This window comes from Triticum dicoccoides, chromosome 1B (assembly GCF_002162155.2).
Source record: "Triticum dicoccoides isolate Atlit2015 ecotype Zavitan chromosome 1B, WEW_v2.0, whole genome shotgun sequence".
In the NCBI taxonomy this organism is placed as follows: domain Eukaryota; kingdom Viridiplantae; phylum Streptophyta; class Magnoliopsida; order Poales; family Poaceae; genus Triticum; species Triticum dicoccoides.
In genome coordinates, this window is record NC_041381.1 from 383774015 (window position 1) to 383799837 (window position 25823).

Genomic DNA, 25823 nt, shown 5'->3' on the forward strand with positions numbered 1-25823 from the left:
GGGAGTCCTACTCCCACCGGGAGTAGGACTCCCTCCTTCCTTGTTGGATTAGGAGAAGGGGTGCAAGAGGAGGGAGAGAGAGGAAGGAAAGGGGGGGCGCCGCCCCCCTCTCCTTGTCCTATTCGGACTAGGGGGAGGGGCGCGCGGCCCTGCCCTGACCTCCTCTCCTCTTCTCCACTAAGGCCCACTATGGCCCATTAAGCCCCCGGGGGGGGGGGGGGTCCGGTAACCCCTCGGTACTCCGGTAAAATCTCGATTTCACCCGGAACACTTCCGACATCCAAATATAGGCTTCCAATATATCAATCTTCATGTGTCGACCATTTCGAGACTCCTCTCATGTCCGTGATCACATCCGGGTCCAAACAACCTTCGGTACATCAAAACTCATAAACTCATAATATAATCGTCATTGAAACTTTAAGCGTGCGGACCCTACGGGTTCGAGAACTATGTAGACATGACCGAGACACGTTTCTGGTCAATAACCAATAGCAGAACCTGGATGCTCATATTGGCTCCTACATATTCTACGAAGATCTTTATCGGTCAAACCGCATAACAACATACGTTGTTCCCTTTGTCATCGGTATGTTACTTGCCCGAGATTCGATCATCGGTATCTCAATACCTAGTTCAATCTCGTTACCGGCAAGTCTCTTTACTCGTTATGTAATGCATCATTCTGTAACTAACTCATTAGCTACATTGCTTGCAAGGCTTATAGTGATGTGCATTACCGAGAGGGCCCAAAGATACCTCTCCGACAATCAGAGTGACAAAACCTAATCTCAAAATACGCCAACTCAACATGTACTTTTGGAGACACCTGTAGAGCTCCTTTATAATCACCCAGTTACGTTGTGATGTTTGGTAGCACACAAAGTGTTCCTCCGGTAAACGGGAGTTGCATAATCTCATAGTTGTAGGAACATGTATAAGTCATGAAGAAAGCAATAGCAACATATTAAACGATCAAGTGCTAAGCTAACAGAATGGGTCATGTCAATCACATCATTCTACTAATGATGTGATCCCATTAATCAAATGACAAGTCATGTTTATGGTTAGGAAACATAACCATCTTTAATTAATGAGCTAGTCAAGTAGAGGCATACTAGTGACATTATGTTTGTCTATGTATTCACACATGTATCTTGCTTCCGGTTAATACAATTCTAGCATGAATAATAAACATTTATCATGATATAAGGAAATAAATAATAACTTTATTATTGCCTCTAGGGCATATTTCCTTCAGCCGAGTTATACAATATAGATGCACAACCATATATTCAACACCCCCCCCCCCCGCAGTCGAAGCGTCGCCGGAGACGCAAAGACTGGACCTAAACTCCTCGAAAACAGAACTAGGCAGTCCTTTCATCATGACATCGGCGAACTGTTGCAGCGTCGGGACGTGGAGGACCCGAACGCGCCCAGGAGCCACCTACTCACGAACAAAGTGTATGTTGAACTCAATGTGCTTCGTTCGATGATGGTGGAGTGGGTTGGCGGAGAGGTACACGGCAGAGACGTTGTTGCAGTAGACGAGCGTGGCCTTGTGAGCATCACAAAGCAACTCCTGGAGCAGCTGACAAAGCCACGAGCATTCAACAATGGCGTTAGCCACTGCCCGATGCTCTGCCTCGGCACTCGAGCGGGAGACCGTGGGCTGTCGCTTAGATGACCACGAGATCAGCGACTACCCAAGGTAGACACAGTACCCTGAGGTGGAGCATCGTGTGTCCGGGCAGCCAGCCCAGTCCGCATCAGAGTAGGCGACGAGGTCGATGGAGGCGGAGGCCGTCAACATGAGTCCCATGGACGGGGTGCCGCGTATGTAACGGAGGATACGCTTCACCAGGGTCCAGTGAGTGTCACGCGGAGCATGCATGTGAAGACAGACCTGCTGAACAACATACTGCAAATCGGGGCGCGTTAGAGTCAGGTACTGCAGAGCGCCCACGATAGAGCGATGGAAGACCTCATCGGATGCGGGAGAGCCCTCCAGAGCGGAAACCTTGGCCTTGGTGTCGACGGGAATGGCGGCGGGCTTGGAGTTAAGCATGCCAGCAAGATCAAGAAGCTCATGGGCATACCGCTGCTGATGCAGAAGGAACCCATCTGGTCGTCGAACCACCTCGATGTCGAGGAAGTAGTGCAGGGGCCCCAAGTCCTTTAGGGAAAACTCATCGTGAAGACGAGCAGTGAGCCGCTGAAGGAGCTCGACAGTGGATGCCGTCAGGATGATGTCATCGACATATAGCAGCAAGTAGGCCGTGTCAACTCCGTGATGGTACAGAAAGAGGGACGCATCGGAGCGAGTGGATGTAAACCCGAGCGTCTGCAAGAACGCAGCGATGCACTGGCACCAGGCCTGAGGCGCCTTCTTTAACCTGTAAAGGAAACGGGAGAGCAAGCACACATGGTCTGGATGCGTGACGTTGACGAAGTCGGTGGGCTGCTCACAGAACAACTGCTCAGCGAGGTGGCCATGCAAGAAGGCGTTGGAAACGTCCAACTGATGCACAGTCCAGGCTTGAGAGACGGCTAACTGAAGCACGGTGCGGATCATGCCCGGTTTGACAACCGGGGCAAAAGTGTCGGTGAAGTTCACGCTCGCACGTTGCCGAAAGCTCCAAACCACCCAACGAGCTTTGTAGCGCTCGAGAGTGCCATCCGGACGAGTCTTGTGCCAGAAGACCCACTTGCCCGTGATGATGTTGGCACGAGGCGGCCGAGGGACGAGCTGCCAGGTGCAGTTCCATTGAAGAGCGTCGAACTCTTCCTGCATCGCAGCGAGCCAATGAGGATCCCGAAGGGCGGCTCGAGCTGAGATGGGAGAGGGGATGGCTCAAAAATAAAGGCAACAAGAAGGTAGTCATCGCTGGTATACCGCGTGCTCAGCCAGAGAGTGCGATCCCGAGAGCGAGTCATCGAGCAGGGCAGCGGGTCTGGGGCGGCGGCTGGTGATGATGACAAAGAGCCCGCCACCTCCGATGCTACAGGCGAGGCTGCGGGGGACGCCAAGAGAGTCGTCGGGGATGCCGGAGGCGTCGTGGGCACCAGGGACACCGAGGGAATCACGGTCGGGGAAGTCGACCTGAGGGGGGGGGGCGGCCCCTAAGGCAGCCAAGCGGGGAGGAACTTTACCCGTGGCGCGAGGGGCGCCCTCAAAGCCGGGAGGCAGCCCAAGAGAAGCATGTGGGCGACCGTCACCGGGAGCGGGCAAGGCCGCAGCGTCCGAAGGTACAAGCTGAAACGGAAAGACCATCTCATCAAAGTAAACATGTAGGTAAGTGATCACCCGATGGGAGATAGGATCATAGCAGCGATAGCCTTTGGTGTTGGGGGATAGCCGAGAAAGATGCAGGCCAAGGACCTAGGTGCGAGCTTATGCGGAGTACTGGAAGCGATGCTAGGGTAGCACAAGCAACCAAAAATGCGTAGCTTGATGACCCACAAGTATATGGGGTCAATTGTAGCCTTTTCGATAAGTAAGAGTGTTGAACCCAACGAGGAGCAGAAGGAAATGACAAGTGGTTTTCAGCAAGGTAATGTCTGCAAGTGCTAAAATTGTAAGTAGCGGAGTAGTTTGATAGCAAGATAATTTGTAACAAGCAAGTAACAATAGTGGTAACAAAAGTGCAGCAAGGTAGCCCAATCATTTTGAGGCAAAGGACAGGCCAAAACGGTCTCTTGTGATAAGCAAAGTGTTCTTGAGGGTACACGGGAATTTCATCTAGTCACTTTCATCATGTTGGCTTAATTCGTGTTCAGTACTTTGATAATTTGATATGTGGGTGGACCAGTGCTTAGGTGTTATTCTTACTTGAACAAACCTCCCACTTATGATTAACCCTCTCGCAAGCATCCGCAACTACGAGAAAAGTATTAAGAATAAATTCTAACCATATCATTAAACTTTTGGATCCAGTCGGTCCCTTACGGAATAACGCATAAACTGGGGTTTAAGCTTCTGTCACTCTCACAACCCACCATCTAATAACTACTCCACAATGCATTCTCTTAGGCCCAAATATGGTGAAGTGTCATGTAGTCGACATTCACATGACACCACTAAGAGAATGCCAACATACATATCATCAAAATATCAAACACATATCAAGTTCACATGATTACTTGCAACATGATTTCTCCCATGACCTCAAGAACGGAAGTAACTACTCACAAATGATAAACATGCTCAAGATTAGAGGGGTATTAAATAGCATAATGGATCTGAACATATAATCTTCCACCAAATAAACCATATAGTAATCAACTACAAGATGTAATCAACACTACTAGTCACCCACAAGCACCAATCTATAGTTTTGATACAAAGATTGAACACAAGAGATGAACTAGGCTTTGAGAGGAGTTGGTGTTGTGAAGATGTTGATGAAGATAGCCCTCCCCAAGATGGGAGAGTTGTTGGTGATGATGATGACGATGATTTCCTCCTCCGGGAGGGAAGTTCCCCCGGCGGAATCGCTCCGCTGGAGGGCAAAAGTGCTCCTGCCCAAGTTCCGCCTCGATGCCGAGGCGCTTTGTCCCGAAAGTCCTCCTCTGATTTTTTTCTAGGTCAAAATGACTTATATACTAGAAGATGGGCACAGGAGGTGGGCCGAGGAGGGCAGCACCCACCAGGGCGCGCTTGGGTCTCCTGGCACGCCCGGTGGGTTGTGCCCACCTGGTGTCCCCCCCCTCTGGTACATATTTGCTCTAATAATTCTTAAATATTTCATAAAAAATCCTCAGAAAGTTTCAGCTCATTTGGAGTTGTGTAGAATAGATAGCTTGACGTAGCTTTTTCAGGTCCAGATTTCCAGTTGCCAGAATTCTCCCCCTTGGTGCATACCTTGCATATTATGAGAGAAAAGGCATTAGAATTACTCCAAAAATCATTATTATACAGTAAAACACCATAAATAACAGTAGGAAAACATGATGCAAAATGGACGTATCAACTCCCCTCAAGCTTAGACCTCGCTTGTCCTCAAGCAAAAAACAAAATCGAAAAACATGTCCATGTGCTTAGAGAGAGAGGTGTCGATTAAAACAAAAATACGAACATAGCAGCATTATGTGACTTATTATGACATCAACAAACTTTGACATAAAACTTTTATTATATATGTTTTATCATAGACTTCTCATGAACAAGTGACAATTCATCACAACATCGAAGTATAAAGCATAAACTCTATTGAAAACCAACAAACTATGTTCTCAGTCAACTTTGCAACAACAATTCATCATCTTTTCAGGAAGGGTCACGTATCGGAGCCTTTAGGCAAGTCCACATACTCAACCATCATTTAGTCTTCTATGATTGCTAACACTCACCGAGTACACATGAGCAAAACATTTCAACCTAACACATAGAAAGATAGGGGCTCATAGTTTTGCCTCCCAATGCACTCACCTTGAGGGTGATGTCAACAATAATAACTCATGCTACGCATATTCAACTGGATATATGTGTCTAGATCTTTCCTCACCACATGATGCTTGCCAAAGGAGAAAAATAAAAGGAACAAAGAGAAAAAGCTTGACTCTTGCATAAAAGTAAATACATTAAAGTAAAAGATAGGCCCTTTGCAGAGGAAAGCAGATGTTGCCATGCTCTTTTTGTTTGTATGCTCAACCCCTTAGTGCAAGGGAACGTCACATTATATTGCCCCTTGTGATGGCAACCTTTATTATGCAGTATGTCGCTTTTATTCTTCACCATCACAAGTTCGTACAACGCTCAATTTTCCCTTACACTAAATGATATCACACTTTTAGAAGCAATTTTTATTGCCCTTTTTGCACCGATGACAACTTACTTGAAGGATCTTACTCAATCCATAGGTAGATATGGTGGACTCTCAAACAAGATAGGGTTTAAGGGTTTTGGATGCACAAGTAGTATTTCCACTTAGTGCGGAGTTTTTGGCTAGCAAAGATAGGGGCAAACACCACATGTTGAAGGATCTATGACAATATAACTTCTATGTGGATATGAACAAACATAAATCATTAAGTTGTCTTCCTTGTCCAACGTCAACAATTTTGGCATATAATATTTTGATGGGTGCTCACAATCATAAAAGATTTCTAGGATAGTATATTTATATGTGAATCTTCTCTTCCCTTATTAATTCTTTCATGAGTTGCATCATTGACCAATGCTATGTTTGTCAATCTACAATAAAATTTTCTACTTATACATTTCCTTGTGTAATGTCACCACTTACCATAAGATTAACATATGATCTTTTTCTTTCCTTTCCTTTCTTTTTATTGCAGCAAGAAAGTAAAGAAGGCAAAACTCAAACTAAACTTTATTATATATCTCGCACACAATTACAAGGACTGATCACTAAGCAAACTCACAAAAAGAAAGGATCGAACTAAACTTTTATTCATCTAATAGCAAAATATAGCCATGGATCGAACTAAGAAAGTAAAGGCAAAAAATAGTGGGAATGATACAATACCGGGGCACCTCCCCAAGCTTGGTGGAAGCCAAGGGGAGTGCCCATACCCAATATTCAGTTTTCTTTTGGTGGTGAAGAAGAAGGTGGCGGTGATGAAGTAGAAGCAATCCGGTCTTTAAGGACCAAGAGACGCTCCAATCTTTGGATGACTCTCTGCAGGGAAGCGATGTGCTCCTTATGTAGAATATTTTCACGAGTGAGATACTTATTTTGTATACGAACCTTTTCGATGATCCTGAAGGTTGCAATCTCAGTGGGAGTAAGATGAGCATAGTAGGGTTCGAGGATATCTTCCTCTTCCTCATCGGCGAGCAAGACTTGCTCGTCCATCGGGACTTGATCTCCGATGGCCTCCTTCTTCTTGTCCTCCTTAGCTGCTCCAACTGGTCTTCTCTCTTCAGCTCGATCTTCATCAACCAAGCATCCTCTTCCATATGATCAGAGGGAGAAGAAGACATGATGCCTGGCTCAACATATCTGATAGAAAACAGCAAGAAAAGAAAACAGGAGATTTCTCCGCGATACGGAAGTCAACAGGTTCGCGAGGTATATATAGATTTTTTTTATCTTGGGGAACAAGCAGAAAGGAAGAAAAACGGAGTCCAGAAAGTACCCGGAGTGTATCATGCCCACTAGGGTCACTTTCCTGGAAGTTTCTTATTTTCCTAATTTTCTAAATATTTCAAAATTGACAAAAAATACTTTTGCGTATTTTTCGAAGTCCGTTTACTTACCATATCACGTACCTCCCTTTTTTCATGATCCTAGAGTGTTTCAGAAAGTTTCCTTTATGTGTTCTTCCGGTGTCAAAGTTTGGATAATATTGCTTTCAACATTAATGGGCGTACCTGAGATATAGTGTTTTATTCGTTGCCCATTGAAAACCTTCGGGTTAGTCCCTTTGGCATTATTTATTTTAATAGCTCCGGATCGATAGACCTCCTCAATGACATAGGGTCCTTCCCATTTGGAGTGAAGTTTTCTTGCAAAGAATCTGAAATGAGAGTTGTACAAAAGAACATATTCTCCAACCTTAAACTCACGCTTTTGGATTCTTTTGTCATGCCATCTTTTAACTTTTTCTTTGAATAATTTTGCATTTTCATAAGCCTGGGTTATCCATTCATCTAATGAGCTAATATCAAATAACCTCTTTTCACCAGCAAGTTTGAAATCATAATTGAGTTCTTTAATTGCCCCAAATGCTTTGTGTTCTAACTCAAGAGGTAAATGACAAGCTTTTCCATAAACTATTTTATATGGAGACATACCCATAGGATTTTTATAAGCTGTTATATAAGCCCAAAGTGCATCATCTAATTTCTTAGACCAATTCTTCTGGGACCTATTAACAATCTTTTGTAAGATTAGTTTTATTTCTCTATTGCTAAGTTCAACTTGACCACTAGACTAAGGATGATAAGGTGATGCAATTCTATGGTTAACATCATACTTAGCAAGCATTTTACGGAAAGCACCATGAATAAAGTGTGAACCACCATCAGTCATTAAATATCTAGGGACTCCAAACCTTGGGAAAATAACTTCCTTAAGCATTTTAATAGAGGTGTTGTGATTAGCCCTACTGGTTGGAATAGCTTCTACCCACTTAGTAACATAATCAACAACAACCAAAATATGTGTATACCCATTAGAGGAAGGAAAAGGTCCCATGAAATCAAATCCCCAAACATCGAATGGTTCAATAGCAAGTGAATAGTTCATATGCATTTCTTGACGCTTACCGGTATTACCTATTCTTTGACATTCATCACAAGATGAGACAAACTTACGGGCATCTTTGAAGAGAGTAGTCCCAAAAAACCAGATTGCAATACCTTATGAGCGGTTTTGTCTCCCGCGTGATGTCCTCCATAAGCTTCAGAGTGACATTTCCGTAGTATTTGTTCCTGTTCATGCTCAGGTACACAACGTCTAATAATACCATCTACTCCTTTATAAAGATGTGGATCATCCCAAAAGTAATGTCTTAAATCATAGACGAATTTTTTCTTTTGTTGGTATGTGAAGCTGGGTGGTATGTATTTAGCAACAATATAATTAGCATAGTCAGCATACCAAGGTGTGCTATGAGAAACATTTATTGCAGCTAGCTGTTCATCAGGAAAGCTATCATTAATAGGTTGTGGATCATCAAGAATAGACAAGTTATCGACTACGAGGTTCCCTGCTCCTTTCCTATCCGTGATATGCAAATCAAATTCTTGTAGCAGAAGAACCCACCTAATGAGTCTAGGTTTAGCGTCTTTCTTTTCCATAAGATATTTTATAGCAGCATGATCGTTGTGAACAATTACTTTAGAATCAACAATGTAAGATCTGAATTTATCACAAGCAAACACCACGGTTAAGAGTTCTTTTTCAGTAGTAGCATAGTTTCATTGAGCACTGTCTAGAGTTTTACTAGCATAATGAATAACATTCCATTTCTTATCAACTATTTTTCCTAGAACAGCACCAAAAACATAATCACTAGCATCACACATAGTCTCAAAAGGCAAGTTCCAATCAAGTGGTTGAACAACAGGTGCAGTAATTAAGGCTTTCTTTAGTGTTTCAAAGGCTTCCAAGCAATCATCATCAAACACAAAGGGAATATCCTTTTGCAAAAGATTCGTAAAAGGCCTAGAAATTTTAGAAAAGTCTTTGATAAACCTCCTATAGAAACCAGCATGACCAAGGAAACTACAAATACCTTTGATATCTTTAGGACATGGCATTTTCTCAATTGCATCAACCTTGGACTTATCCACCTCAATGCCTCTTTCAGAAACTTTATGGCCCAAGACAATACCTTCGTTAACCATAAAGTGGCACTTCTCCCAGTTCAAGACAAGATTTGTTTGTTCACATCTCTGTAAAACTCAATCAAGATTGCTTAAACAATCATCAAAAGACTTCCCATAATCCAAAAAGTCATCCATGAAAACCTCAACAATCTTTTCACAAAAATTAGAGAATATAGCAGTCATACATGTTTAAAGGTAGCAGGTGCATTACATAAACCAAAAGGCATACGTCTATAAGTTGATGTTCCAAAAGGACAAGTAAAGCTGGTCTTTTCTTGATCAGTTTGTAAAACAAGTATTTGTGAAAAGCCATAATATCCATCAAGAAAGCAAAAAATGTGTGTGCTTAGATAATCTTTCTAACATTTGATCGATAAAAGGTAGATGGTAATGATCTTTTCTAGTTGCTTTGTTTAATTTTCTATAATTAATTACCATCCTATAGCCTGTGACAATTCTTTGTGGAATACACTCATTCTTATCATTAGGAACAACAGTAATACATCCCTTCTCAGGGACACAATGAACAGGACTTGCCCATCTACTATCAGCTATAGGATAGATTATACCTGCTTCCAGAAGTTTCAGCATTTCCGTTCTTACCACTTCTTTCATCCTCGGATTTAACTGATGTTGGTGATCAACAACGGGTTTAGCATCAAGTTCCATATTAATCTTGTGCCGACATAGAGTGGGACTAATGCCCTTAAGACCATCAATAGTATATCCAATAGCAGCCCTGTTCTTCCTTAAAACTTTCAATAATCTTTGTTCTTCATGTTCTGGAAGGTTAGCACTAATAATAACAGGATATATCTTTTTCTCATCAAGATAAGCATATTTCAAAGTGTCTGGCAATTGTTTTAATTAAAAGACAGGATCACCTTTTAGGTGGAGGAGGACCTCCTAGAGTTTCAATAGGCAAATTGTGTTTCAGTAGAGGTTTTTGTTCAAAAAAGATTCTATCTATTTCATTTCTTTCACACATATGCAAATCATTTTCATGGTCTAGCAAATATTGTTCCAAAGGATCAGTAGGAGGCACAACAATAGAAGCAAGACAAATAATTTCATCCTTACTAGGCAAATCTTTCTTATGAGGTTGTCTACTAAACTTGGAAAGTTTAAATTCATGAGATTCATCACCAAAGCTAACACCGACAGTTTGTTTCTCACAGTCTATTTTGGCATTAATGGTGTTCAAGAAAGGTCTACCATAAATAATGGGACAAAAGTCATCTTGTGGGGAGCTAAGAATAAGAAAATCAGTAGGGTATTTTATTTTCCCACACAAGACTTCAAAATCTATGTTTATCTTTTCCTTCTATGATAACAGTGATCTCCTATCTTAACTGAGACAACAGGCATGCCAACAACTGGCCTATGTTTATCTTTTCCTTTAGGTTTGGCAATTTTAGAAGCTTCACCACAGAAGTAAATAACATGCCCATCAATATTATCAACTAAGAGATCTTTAACCATAGCAACACTAGGTTCAACTCTGATTTGTTCAGATGGTTTGGGTGTTCTAACATAACTTTTGTTAACCATAGTTGAAGCTTTAGCATGTTCCTTCATCCTAACAGGGAAAGGTGGTTTTCAATATAAGCAGTGGGAACAACTGGATCAACACTGTAAATGATAGTTTCTTCTTTAGCTTTTACCGGTTCTTTAACTTCTTCTTTAATTGGTGGATGATATTTAAACCACTTCTCCTTAGGGAGATCAACATGAGTAGCAGAAGATTCACAAAAGGATGCTACTATCTCATAGTCAAGTCCATATTTAGTGCTAAACTTTTGAAAAGCATCGGTATTCACAAAATATTTAACACAATCAAACTTAGGTTCAATACCTGACTCTTTACCTTCTTCGAGTTCCCAATCTTCAGAGTTGCGTTTAATTCTTTCTAAAAGATCCCACCGGAATTCAATAGTCTTCTTAATAAAAGAACCAATACAAGAAGTATCGAGCATGGTTTGATCATTACGAGAAAGCCGAGCATAAAAATTCTGAATAATAATCTCTCTTGAGAGCTCATGATTGGGGCATGGATATAACATTGACTTAGGCCTCCCCCAAGCTAGAGCGATACTTTCTCCTTCATGAGGCCAAAAATTATATATATAATTCCGATCACGATGAACTAGATGCATAGGATAATTTTGTTGATGAAATTCCAATTTCAATCGATTCTAGTTCCAAGATCCAATATCATCGCATAGCCTGTACCATGTCAATGCGTTTCCCTTCAAACATAAAGGGAAAACCTTCTTCTTAGCTTCATCTCCAGGAAAACCTGCAAGCTTAAACAATCCACAAATTTCATCCACATATATCAAGTGCATATTAGGATGTTCGGTTCCATCTCCTGCATAAGGATTAGCTAGCAGTTGTTCTAACATACCTGAAGGAATCTCATATTGAATATTTTCAGTAGGTGCAGTAGGTTGAGGGGCAACTAATTGTGATTCCGGTCGAGGTGAAGATACCCCGAACAAACCCCTCAAAGGATTGTTTTCCATAGTAGCAAGTAACAATAAATTTCAGCACGTAGTAATGATGTTTCCTTATCAATTTCCACTTACCAAGAGTGCTTCACTCCCCGGCAACGACGCCAGAAAATAGCCTTGATGACCCACAAGTATATGGATGCTCATATTGGCTCCTACATATTCTACGAAGATCTTTATCGGTCAAACCGCATAACAGCATGCGTTGTTCCCTTTGTCATCGGTATGTTACTTGCCCAAGATTCGATCGTCGGTATCTCAATACCTAGTTCAATCTCGTTATCGGCAAGTCTCTTTACTCGTTCCGTAATACATCATCCCACAACTAACTCATTAGTTGCAATGCTTGCAAGGCTTAAGTGATGTGTATTACCGAGAGGGCCCAGAGATACCTCTTCGACAATCGGAGTGACAAATCCTAATCTCGAAATACGCCAACCCAACATGTACTTTCGGAGACACCTATAGAGCTCCTTTATAATCACCCAGTTACGTTGTGACATTTGGTAGCACACAAAGTGTTCCTCCGGTAAACGGGAGTTGCATAATCTCATAGTCATAGGAACATGTATAAGTCATGAAGAAAGCAATAGCAACATACTAAACAATCAAGCGCTAAGCTAACGGAATGGGTCAAGTCAATCACATAATTCTTCTAATGATGTGATCCCATTAATCAAATGACAACTCTTTTGTCCATGGTTAGGAAACTTAACCATCTTTGATTAACGAGCTACTCAAGTAGAGGCATACTAGTGACACTATGTTTGTCTATGTATTCACACATGTATTATGTTTCCGGTTAATACAATTCTAGCATGAATAATAAACATTTATCATGAAATAAGGAAATAAATAATAACTTTATTATTGCCTCTAGGGCATATTTCCTTCACACCGCATGTTCTTTCAAGCACTTTTGCCCTTCGGTGGAGGAATTCCGCCGGGGGAACCTCCCTCCCGGAGGGGGAAATCATCGTCATCATCATCACCAAAAACTCTCCCATCTTGGGGAGGCTATCTTCGTCAACATCTTCACAGCACCAACTCCTCTCAAACCCTAGTTCATATCTTGTGTTCAGTCTTTGTAACAAAACTATAGATTGGTGCTTGTGGGTGACTAGTAGTGTTGATTACATCTTGTAGTTGATTACTATAAGGTTTATTTGGTGGAAGATTATATGTTCAGATCCATTATGCTATTTAATACCCCTCTGATCTTGAGCATATTTATCATTTGTGAGTAGTTACTTTCATTCTTGAGGTCACGAGAGAAATCATGTTGCAAGTAATCATGTGAACTTGATATGTGTTCGATATTTTGATCATATGAATGTTGTCATTCTCTTTGTGGTGTCATGTGAACGTCAACTACATGAAACTTCACCATAGTTGGGCCTAAGGGAATGCATTGTGGAGTAGTTATTAGATGGTGGGTTGCGAGAGTGACAGAAGCTTAAACCCCAGTTTATGCGCTATTCCGTAAGGGACCGATTGGATCCAAAAGTTTAATGCTATGGTTAGAATTTATTCTTAATACTTTTCTCGTAGTTGCGGATGCTTGTGCGAGGGTTAAGCATAAGTAGGAGGTTTGTTCAAGTAAGAACAACACCTAAGCACCAGTCCACCCACATATCAAATTATCAAAGTACTGAACACGAATTAAGCCAACATGATGAAAGTGACAAGATGAAATTCCCGTGTACCCTCAAGAATACTTTGCTTATCATAAGAGACCATTTTGGCCCGTCCTTTGCCTCAGAAGGATTGGGATACCTTGCTGCACTTTTGTTACTACTATCTTTACTTGCTCGTTATAAATTATATTGCTATCAAACTACTCCGCTACTTACAAGAATTATGTCCTTAATGCACCGCTAGGTGACGGACCTATTGCAGGAGCAGATGCAGACGTTATGAACGTTTGGCTAGCTCAATATGATGACTACTTAATAGTTTAGTGCACCATGCTTAACAGCTTAGAATCGGGGCTTCAAAGATGTTTTGAACGTCATGGACCATATGAGATGTTCCAGGAATTGAAGTTAATATTTCAAGCAAATACCCGAGTTGAGAGATATGAAGTGTCCAACAAGTTGTATAGCTAAAAGATGGAGGAGAATCGCTCAACTAGTGAGCATGTGCTCAGATTGTCTGGGTACTTCAATCGCTTGAATCAAGTGGGAGTTAATATTCCAGATAAGATAGTGATTGACAGAATTCTCTAGTCACCATCACTAAGTTACTAGAACTTCGTGATGAACTATAGTATGCAAGGGATGACGAAAATGATTCCTGAGCTCTTCGTGATGTTGAAATCGACGAAGGTAGAAATCAAGAAAGAGCATCAAGTGTTGATGATTGACAAGACCACTAGTTTCAAGAAAAGGGCAAAGGGAAAGAAAGGGAAACTTCAAGTAGAATGGCAAACAAGTTGTCACTCCCGTGAAGAAGACCAAAGCTGGACCAAAGCCTGAAACTGAGTGCTTACACTGCAAAGGAAATGGTCACTGGAAGCGGAAATGCCCTAAATATTTGGTGGATAAGAAGGATGGCAAAGTGAACAAAGGTATATTTGATATACAGGTGTTTGATGTGTGCCTTACTAGTGTTTATAGTAGCCCCTGGGTATTTTGATACTTGTTCGGTTGCTAAGATTAATAACTCGAAACAGGAGTTACATAATAAACAAGGACTAGTGGAGGGGAAGCGACGATGAGTGTTGGAAATAGTTCCAAGATTGATATGATCATCATCACACACTCCCTATATTTTTGAGATTAGTGTTAAAACTAAATAAATGTTATTTAGCGTTTGTGTTGAGCATGAATATGATTTGATCATGTTTATTGTGATACGGTTATTCATTTGAAGTTAAAGAATAATTGTTATTCTGTTTACATGAATAAGACCTTCGATGGTTATACACCCAATGAAAATAGTTTGTTGGATCTCGATCGTAGTGATACACATATTCATAATATTGATGCCAAAAGATGCAAAGTTAATAATGATAGTGCAACTTATTTGTGGCACTGCCATTTGGGTCATATCGGTGTAAAGCGCATGAAGAAACTCCATAAAAATGGATTTTCGGAATCACTTGGTTATGAATCATTTGATGCTTGCGAACCGTGCCTTTTGGGCAAGATGACTAAAACTCCATTCTCCAGAACAATGGAACAAGCTACTGACTTATTGGAAATAATACATAGCGATGTATGTGATCCAATGAGTATTGATGCTCGTGGCAAGTATCGTTATTTTCTGACCTTCACAAGATGATTTGAGCAGATATGGGTATATCTACTTGATGAAACATAAGTCTGAAATAGTTGAAAGGTTCAAAGAATTTCAGAGTGGAGTGGAAAAATCATTGTAACAAGAAAATAAAGTTTCTGCAATCTGATCGTGGAGACGAATATTTGAGTTACGAGTTTGGTCTTCAATTAAAACAATGTGGAATAGTTTCACAGCTCACGCCACCTGGAACACCACAACGTTATGGTGTGTCCGAACGTTGTAACCGCACTTTATTGGATATGGTGCGATCTATGATGTCTCTTACTGATTTACCACTATTGTTTTGGGGTTATACATTAGAGATAGCTGCATTCACGTTAAAAGGGAACCATCGAAATCCGTTGAGACGACACCATATGAACTGTGGTTTAGCAAGAAACCCAAGTTGTCATTTCTTAAAGTTTGGGGCTGCGATGCTTATGTGAAAAAGTTTCATCCTGATAAGCTCAAACCCAAATCAGAGAAGTGCGTCTTCATAGAATACCCAAAGGAAACTGTTGGGTACACCTTCTATCATAGATCCGAAGGCAAGATATTCGTTGCTAAAAATAGATCCTTTCTAGAGAAGGAGTTTCTCTCGAAAGAAGTGAGTGGGAGGAAAGTAGAACTTGATGAGGTAACTATATCTACTCCCTTGTTGGCAAGTAGTTTATCACAGAAATCAGTTTGAGTGATTCCTACACCAATTAGTGAGAAAGTTAATGATGATGATCATGAAACTTCAGATCAAGTTACTACCAAACCTCATAGGTCTTCCAGAGTAAGATCCACACCAGAGTGGTGCAGTAATCATGTTCTGGAAGTCATGTTACTAGAACATGATGAACCTACGAACTATGAGGAAGCGATGATGAGCCCAGATTCCGTGAAATGGCTTGAGGCCATAAAATCTGAGATATGATCCATGTATGAGAACAAAGTATGGACTTTGATTGACTTGCTCGACGATCAACAAGCAATGTTAAATAAATGGATCTTCAAGAGGAAGACGGACACTGATAGTAGTGTTACTATCTACTAAGCTCGACTTGTTGCGAAAGGTTTTCAACAAATTCAAGGTGTTGAATACGATGAGATTTTCTCACTCGTATCGATGCTTAAGTCTATCTGAATCATGTTAGCAATTGCCACATTTTATGAAATCTGGCAAATGGATGTCAAAACTGCATTTCTTAATGGATTTTTTGAAGAAGAGTTGTATATGATGCAACCAGAAGGTTTTGTTAATCATAAAGGTGCTAACAAAATGTGCAAGCTCCAGCGATCCATAAATGGACTGGTGCAAGCATCTCGGAGTTGGAATATACGCTTTGATGAGTTGATCAAAGCATATGGTTTTATACAGACTTTTGGAAAGGCCTGTATTTACAAGAAAGTGAGTGGGAGATCTGTAGCATTTCTAATATTATACGTGGATAACATATTGTTGATTGGAAGTGATATAGAAATTCTGGATAGCATGAAAGGATACTTGAATAAGAGTTTTTCAAAGAAAGACCTCGGTGAAGCTGCTTACACATTGAGCATCAAGATCTATATAGATAGATCAAGACGCTTGATAAGATTTTTCAATGAGTACATACCTTGATAAATTTTTGAAATAGTTCAAATTGGAACAGTCAAAGAAGGAGTTCTTGCCTGTGTTGCAAGGTGTGAAGTTGAGTAAGACTCAAGACCCGACCATGGCAGAAAATAGAAAGAGAATGAAAAGTCATTCCCTATGCCTCAGTCATAGGTTCTATAAAGTATGCTATGCTGTGAACCAGACCTATTGTATACCTTGCTCTGAGTTTGACAAAGGAATACAATTTTGATCTAAGAGTAGATCACTGGACAGCGGTCAAGAATATCCTTAGTGAGGAATAAGGAGATGTTTCTCGATTATGGAGGTGATAAAAGAGCCCGTCGTAAAAAGTTACAATGATGCAAGCTTTTACACCAATCCAGATGACTCTAAGTCTCAATCTGGATCCATATTGAAAGTGGGAGCAATTAGCTAGAGTAGCTCCGTGCAGAGCATTGTGGACATAGAATATTTGCAAAATACATACGGCTCTGAATATGACAGACCCGTTGACTAAACTTCTCTCACAAGCAAAACATGATCATACCTTAGTACTCTTTGGGTGTTAATCACATAGCGATGTGAACTAGATTATTGACTCTAGTAAACCCTTTGTGTGTTGGTCACATGAAGATGTGAACTATGGGTGTTAATCATATACAGATATGAATATTGGTATTAAATCACATGGCGATGTGAACTAGATTATTGACTCTAGTGCAAATGGGAGACTGAAGGAAATATGCCCTAGAGGCAATAATAAAGTTATTATTTATTTCCTTATTTCATGATAAATGTTTATTATTCATGCTAGAATTGTATTAACCAGAAACATAATACATGTGTGAATACACAGACAAATATAGTGTCACTAGTATGCCTCTACTTGACTAGCTCGTTAATCAAAGATGGTTAAGTTTCCTAACCATGGACAAAAGAGTTGTCATTTGATTAACGGGATCACATCATTAGAAGAATGATGTGATTGACTTGACCCATTCCGTTAGCTTAGCGCTTGATCGTTTAGTATGTTGCTATTGCTTTCTTCATGACTTATACATGTTCCTATGACTATGAGATTATGCAACTCCCGTTTACTGGAGGAACACTTTGTGTGCTACCAAACGTCACAACGTAACTGGGTGATTATAAAGGAGCTCTACAGGTGTCTCCGAAGGTACATGTTGGGTTGGCATATTTTGAGATTAGGATTTGTCACTCCGATTGTCGGAGAGGTATCTCTGGGCCCTCTCGGTAATAGACATCACTTAAGCCTTGCAAGCATTGCAACTAATGAGTTAGTTGTGGGATGATGTATTACGGAACGAGTAAAGATACTTGCCGGTAACGAGATTGAACTAGGTATTAAGATACCGACGATCGAATCTTGGGCAAGTAACATACCGATGACAAAGGGAACAACGTATGCTGTTATGCGGTTTAACCGATAAAGATCTTTGTAGAATATGTAGGAGCCAATATGAGCATCCAGGTTCCGCTATTGGTTATTGACCGGAAACGTGTCGCGTTTATGTCTACATAGTTCTCGAACCCGTAGGGTCAGCACGCTTAAGGTTTCGATGACAGTTTTAATACGAGTTTATGAGTTTTGATGTATCGAAGGAGTTCTGAGTCCCGGATGAGATCGGGGACATGACGAGGAGTCTCGAAATGGTCGAGACGTAAAGATCGATATATTGGACGACTATATTCGGAGTTCGGAAAGGTTCCAAGTGATTCGGGTATTTTTCGGAGTACCGGGGAGTTACGGGAATACGGGGAAGAGTATTGGGCCTTAATGGGCCTTAGTGGGAAGGAGCCAGGAGGTGGCGCGTGCCCCTCCAAGACCTAGTCCGAATTGGAAAAACGGTTTGGGGCGCGGGCCCCCTCTCCCTTCCTTCTCCACTTCCCTCCTTTCCCCCCTTCTCCTAGTTGGACTAGGAAAGAAGGAGTCCTACTCCCGGTGGAAGTAGGACTCCCGTTGGCGCGCCCTCCTCCTAGGGCCGGCCTCCTCCTCCCTTGCTCGTTTATATACGGGGGCAGGGGGGCACCCCATGACACAAAAGTTGATCTACGTGATCGTTCCTTAGCCGTGTGCGGTGCCCCCATCCACCATATTCCACCTCGGTCATATCGTTGCGGTGCTTAGGCGAAGCCCTGTGTTGGTAGAACATCATCATCGTCACCAAGCCGTCATGATGACAGAACTCATCCCCGACACTTTGCTGGATCGGAGTCCCGGGATCGTCATCGAGCTGAACGTGTGCTGAACTCGGAGGTGCCGTACGTTCGGTGCTTGGATCGGTCAGATCATGAAGACGTACAACTACATCAACCGCGTTGTAATAACGCTTCCGCTTACGGTCTACAAGGATACGTGGACTAACACTCTCCCCTCTCGTTGCTATGCATCACCATGAGCTTGCGTGTGCGTAGGAATTTTTTTGAAATTACTACGTTCCCCAACATGGTGCCCCCATGTTTGGTTTTGGCAATTGATGACAATCTCTATGGACTAATGGTTGCCTTGAGTTATATTTGAAGGGTTTGTCCACAGGTTTTTCTTGAAGTCCATTTGTTGGTTTCAAGGAGAGTTTGTGATGACCGCGGTGCTATTAAGGAATTATCCAAAGATCGGTCATGTGAGTGTTGAGCTTATTGCAAGCATGTCTTGAAGAAGAAGATTGTGTGATCATTCATGTTTACCTTCAAGACATCATCCAAATGAAGAGAGTTGGAAAGATTCAAGGTTGATCTAGACTAAGTACAGAGAGTGATTCAAGTTGATCAACACACAAAGCGCACAAGTTGTACTGAGAGGGACCAAGTGTTCCCACGGTATGGTAAGCATTATCCATTACGCTTTGTGTACTAACCCATGGTCTACGTGAGAGTTCTTTGTGGGGTTAGGTATGTTTCCATGGTCTTGCGTCAAGAGGAAGATCCCATACAACCCATGGAGGATGACATCAAGTGGTGATCGTCATCAAGTTTGCAGTGTGCAAATTCAAGTGGAGCAACACGAAGAGTGGCTCACCCATAATGGAGTATGGGGGAGCAATTAAGTTTGAATCTTTCCATCCATTGTGGTGTCTATGGACTTGTGAAGATGTGCCGAAGAGTCGCTCACCCATAGTGGACTATGGGGGAGCAATCATCTAGTCTTCATCGAGCCAACGCAATCAAGAAAGGTGGTCCAACTTGAGGGAGTCAAGATCGTCATCATCTAGCTCAAGTGGACCATGTGCAAGGCAAAGGTTTTCCCTTGATAGGTTTTCTATTTTACCGGTCTCGTGGTGGTAGTTGGGAGACCGGTTATAGGATCGTTTGATGTACTATCAAGGGGGGCTCTCAAGTTGGTAGCTTGATCGTATCGTTAGTAGAGAGCTCAAACCATTGCATCCTTGCATCATGTTTGTTGGTTCTTGCTTGATTCTTTTTGTGATTCTTAGAGCTTATGGTCATCTTGATGACAAGCTTGAGTTCATCGAAAACGGAGCTCGCATGCGTCTTCTATGATGTTTTTGGTGTTGGAGGTTTTACCGGTCTTATCCAAGGAAGGGTTCTCACCATTTTCTTATGGGCCTTTTCTCATTTGCTTCTTATTGATATTTCTATCAAGATTGTGTTAGCCCTTGTTGCTAGCTTTCCAACAAATTTGGTTTCATCGAATTCGGAGCTCATATGCGAAAGTTGTGGCTGTTTTGATATTGCCTGTTTTACATAGAGAGGTTGTACCGCCCCGTAGAGAGGTTGTACCGGTTGACCTATACAACCGGTGTTTGGAGCGGCTGTACCGCTCCATAATTGGTCCGGAGGTTGTACCGGCCATGTACCGCTCTACCACCGGGCTAGTTTCTGTTTTGGAGCGGTTCTTGGGCGGTTGTTGACCGGTTTTACCGGTTTAACCGGTACTATCGGTTCCCCAGGCTGTTGTACCGCTTAGAGCTTTTCCCAGGTTGGTTTTTCCTATGCTTTTGCCGGTTGTTCCGATTCGTGCACCAGTTGTACCGGTCCTACAGTTTTCTGCACACAACGGGCAGATTCGTGGGGACCTATTTAAGGGGGTCTTCTTCCCCAATGGTTCCCCATCTCTTGAGCTCGTTTTTGCCCCCATTGTTGACCTTCTTTGAGCTTGCTAACCCTCAATCCCTCCATGGATTCTTTCTAGTTTTTGAGGGAAAAGAGAGAGGAGATCTAGATCCACACTTCCACCAATCACTTTCTCCTCTATGTGAGGGGAACCCCTTGGATCTAGATCTTGAAGTTCTTTGTGTTCTCCTTCTTGTTCTTCCTCTCACTTTCCTCCCTAGCATTAGTTGCTTTGGTGGGATTTGAGAGAGAAGGACTTGGGCACTCTGTGTGCCCTTGTCATTGCATTTGTGCATCAGTTTGAGTTCTCCACGGTGATACGTGGAAGTTATAAGTTGAGAAGCTTATTACTCTTGGGTGCTTGGTACCCTTGAGCTTGTTCCTCTTGGGTGCTTGGGCGCCCTAGACGTTTCATCGTGTTCAGAGCTCAATCATTGTGGTGTAAAGCTCCGGGCAAGCGTCGGGGTCTCCAATTAGGTTGTGGAGATCGCCCCGAGCAATTTGACGGTACCGGTGACCGTCCCCAAGGGTTGCCAAAGTGTACGGATTCGGTGACCGCCCCCCAAGGGTCGCCATTTGTACGGGTTCGGTGACCGCCCTCAAGGGTTCCTTAGTGGGATCACGGCATCTTGCATTGTGCGAGGGCGTGAGGAGATTACGGTGGCCCTAGTGGCTTCTTGAGGAGCATTGTGCCTCCACACCGCTCCAAACGGAGATTAGCATCCGCAAGGGTGTGAACTTCGGGATACATCGTCGTCTCTACATGCCTCGGTTATCTCTTACCCGAGCCCCTTTACTTATGCACTTTACTTTGTGATAGCCATATTGTTCTTTGTCATATATCTAGCTATCACATAGTTGCTTATCTTGCTTAGCATAAGTTGTTGGTGCACATAGGTAAGCCTAGTTGTTGTAGGTTTTTTGCTTGACAAATTAACCGCTAGGTTTATTCCGCATTTGCTCAAGCCTCTACCGTAATTATTTTAAAACGCCTATTCACCCCCCCCCCTCTAGGCGACATCCACGATCTTTCAGTGCTCCTGTCCAAGTTCCGCCTCGAGGCGGCGGAGCTTTGTCCCGAAAGTCCTACTCTGATTTTTTTTCTAGGTCAAAATGACTTATATATACTAGAAGATGGGCACCGGAGGTGGGCCGAGGAGGGCAGCACCCACCAGGGCGCGCCTAGGCCTCCTGGCATGCCCAGGTGGGTTGTGCCCACCTGGTGGGGCCCCTCTGGTACTTATTTGCTCCAATAATTCTTAAATATTCCATAAAAAATCCTCGAGAAGTTTTAGCTCATTTGGAGTTGCGCAGAATAGGTAGCTTGATGTAGCTTTTTCAGGTCCAGATTTCCAGCTGCCAGAATTCTCCTCCTTGGTGCATACCTTGCATATTATGAGATAAAAGACATTAGAATTACTCCAAATAGCATTATTACACAGTAAAACAACATAAATAATAGTAGGAAAACATGATGCAAAATGGATGTATCATAGCTCAGCGTAGGAGGGTGGTGTGCCGGACAAAAGATGATGAGGTGCAAAATTCCCGCGAGTGCGACGGGGGCAAATATTGATGAGTAGTGATGCGGTGGCAAGCGCGTCGGACCAAAAACGTGGTGGCACATTGGCATGAAAGAGAAGTGTGCGGACACAGTCATTAAGAGTGCGAAGCACGCGCTCAGCACGACCATTCTGTTGCGAAGTGTATGGGCAAGTGAGACGAAAAATCGTGTCGTGTGTGGCGAGGAGGTTGCGGATAGCAAGATTATCAAACTCCTTCTCGTTGTCTGTTTGCAACGCATGGATGGGGCGCCCAAACTGCGTGGAGACATAAGAGTAGAAAGCGGTGAGAGTGGCAACAACATCCGACTTTCACCGCTACGGAAAGGTTCACACATAGTGCGAAAAATCATCAAGTATAAAAAGATAATAAAGATAGCCCGTGTTACTTGCAACAGGAGAGGTCCAAACATCACTATGAATTAACTCAAACAGGTATGATGCAACATGCGATGAAGTACTAAAAGGAAGACGAACATGTTTGCTGAGGCGACAAGCATGACAAGTGTAATCGTCGATCTTATTACACGTGAAGGAAAAACTCTGAAGACTATGACGAAGGGTGGCGGTGCTGGGATGTCCTAGGCGAGCATGCCAAAGGTCCACTCCGGCGGAAAGCGCCATGGGTGCAACGACGGATGAGGTAGATGAGTGGACCGGGTAAAGCTCGTCGGGGCTGTCACATCGGTGGAACACCATCCGGGTACGGGCATCCTTAAACAGAAAAGCCAAACATGTGAAATTCAACGGTGACGGGATTTTCATGTGTAAGAGAACGAACAGAAATGAGATTTTTAATGATGTCAGGAGAGACAAGTACATTAGAAAGATATAATGGCATGGAGTTAAATGGAAAAGCAGCATAATCGACATGAGTAATGGGCATGGAAAAACCATCGCCCACAGTAATGCGAGCAGCGGTGTGAGCGGCGAGAAGGTTACCGGGGTTGGCGGCCATGTGAGCCGTGGCTCCGGTGTCCATGTACCAGTCGCCACCGCTAGTGTACTGCTGCGGCGTGGGGATGGTGTGGAGGGCCGCCAGGAGCGCGGGGTCCCAAGGCGCTGGTGGGAGTGCCGGAGCCGACGGCTGCGGCTGTGGCAGCGGCGCCGCGAGGAGCGGGGGGTACCCACCGTCCGAAGGCAGCCAATAGGCCGCGGAGGGGCCGTGGGGCAGCGCGAGCGCGTACGGATGAGGAGCCGCGTGAAGCGTCTGATGAGAGACCGGGTGGGCGTCGAAGAAGCCGGGGACGGGGGCGCACGGTACATGCATGGAGTATGCATGAACAACCCCCGTCCAGGGGTTCTGGCCAGCCTGCCAGGGGCCGACGGGAGCTGCTGCTATGGCTGGCGCGGCACCCCGCTCTGGGCTGCCGACTTCTGCTGCTGTTGCTTGCGGCCACTGCGGCCAGCGCGGCGCTCGGCGGGTGGCGGCTGCGGAGCCGGCTGCTGCTGTGGGTAGGGGAACCCGGGCAGGGGCGGCACCTGGAAGGGGCCCAATCCGGGCTGCGGCTGGGGTGCCGGGGCGGTGGGCGGGGCGCCGCCGCGGGTACCGGTGGTGAGGGCCATGTGAGTGGCCCGCGTGCGCGACATCCGCATCCTCCCCTCCTCCAGCTTCAGGTATGCCACAACCTTGGGGAAAGTCGGGTCGGTGATGAGGGGGATGTTGGAGGCGGCGTTGCCAAAGTCGCCGTTCAGGCCGACGATGAGTGTGCTGAGAAGAAGCTCGTCGGAGACCTTCTCACCGAGGTCACGAAGCTCGTCAACAAGCTTTTTGAGGCGCATGCAATAATCGTCAACGGACGAGTCATGCTGCCGACACCCAAAAAACTCGCCGTGCAAGAAAACCATGCGCTGGAGCGCGTTGTCGATGAAGAGGCCGTTGAGCTTGGTCCAGACGGTGTGAGCTTCATCCTCGGCGGAGACCACCGTGTGGAAGAGGTCCTTCGAGATGGTGGTGTAGAACCAACGGATGCGAGTGGCGCTGATGGTCATCCACTCCTCATCGTCCTCCATGAACCGGGAATCCACGGAGCCATCGATGTGATCCCGGAGATTGTACTCACGGAACACAAGGGAGAAGTACGTCTTCCAGGCATAGTAGGTGGATGCGAGGTGATCGAGGACGACGGGAACCCGACCGAGGATGTTGAGATCGCGGATGATGACGGGGTCGGGGCCGGCGAACGGGTTGGTGCTGGTGGTGCCGGAGGAACCGGGGGAAGCCATGGTTCCGGGAGGGGAGGTGGTGCGGCGCGGCGGGGAGGGCGGCACGGCGAGGAAGAGGCGGCGCGGCTAGGGGCGGCGCTACTAGGGCGGCGGCACGGTTAGGGTTAGGAAGGGAAGGGGGAAGCGAGGAGAGTGGGCGGCGGCGCGGCGGCGTGGTGCAGCGGCGGCAGAGGGTTAGGGTTTAGGATCGGAGGTATGATACTATGTTGAAAACGAAAGTTTTGGCAATGCAACTCGATGTATTGTTCAGTGCATAACGCATGTATATATGGAGTACAATGTGGGCCACAACCTCAATATACAATGACTAGGAGGTGGGCCGAGATATATACAATATGCATGCACAACCATATACTCCCTCCCTTCCTAAATATTTGTCTTTCTAAAAATTTCAACAAATGACTACATACGAAGCAAAATGAGTGAATCTACATTCTAAAATATGTCTACATGCTGTTGTAGTCCATTTGAAATGTCTAGAAAGACAAATATTTAGGAACGGACGGAGTATTCAACAGTTACGCGTTCATTATCTGGCTCTAAATAAACTGTCAACAAAAGGCCGGCTTGCTCACTGAAGAACCAAATTAACCAAGGATCAAAGTATGCATTCAGTATGTAGTTTATACAGCAGAGGGTATCGTGCGATCACCAGATTAATTACTCAAAAAGTGTGGGAGATGCCCATTGGCATACCGCATACACTGAAAAGTGGCTGCTGAAGAAAACGGAACCCTTTCTCAAAAAAGAAGGAGAAAACGGAGCTACAAAAGCGTCTCGTCAGTTGTCGTCAGCGCCAATCTTCCTCCGGGCAATGATGCTCGCAGGAGAAAGAAGGGAAAGCGGAGAGAATTTGTGCTCCGGGGAGGTTCCATGAGTTGCAATGTCTAGCTACCAGCAGCAGCAGCGCGCAGTCAGGGCCACGGTGTAGCACATGGACATGGAATGTATGTATGGTATCGGCGACGCATGCAGCAACTTGCAGCAGGAACGGCGGTGCTGAGGAGGGTAGGTAGCAGAGCTCTGCGCTCTTATCCGTTCGTCGATGCTTTGCACTTGGCACTTTCCATGGCCGGCGACGGTGCATCCACTGTGCGAGGAGACCTGGCTCCAGCGTGACTGCGTGAGAGGTCAGGAATTGCTGGATCGGGCAGGATCGTCCCCCGATCGAAAGCCTGAAATAGAAAGCCCCAGCAGGCCGGGCACATGCGCATGCACCACCACCACATGAACTGAACCGAAAGAGAGCATCATTTGAT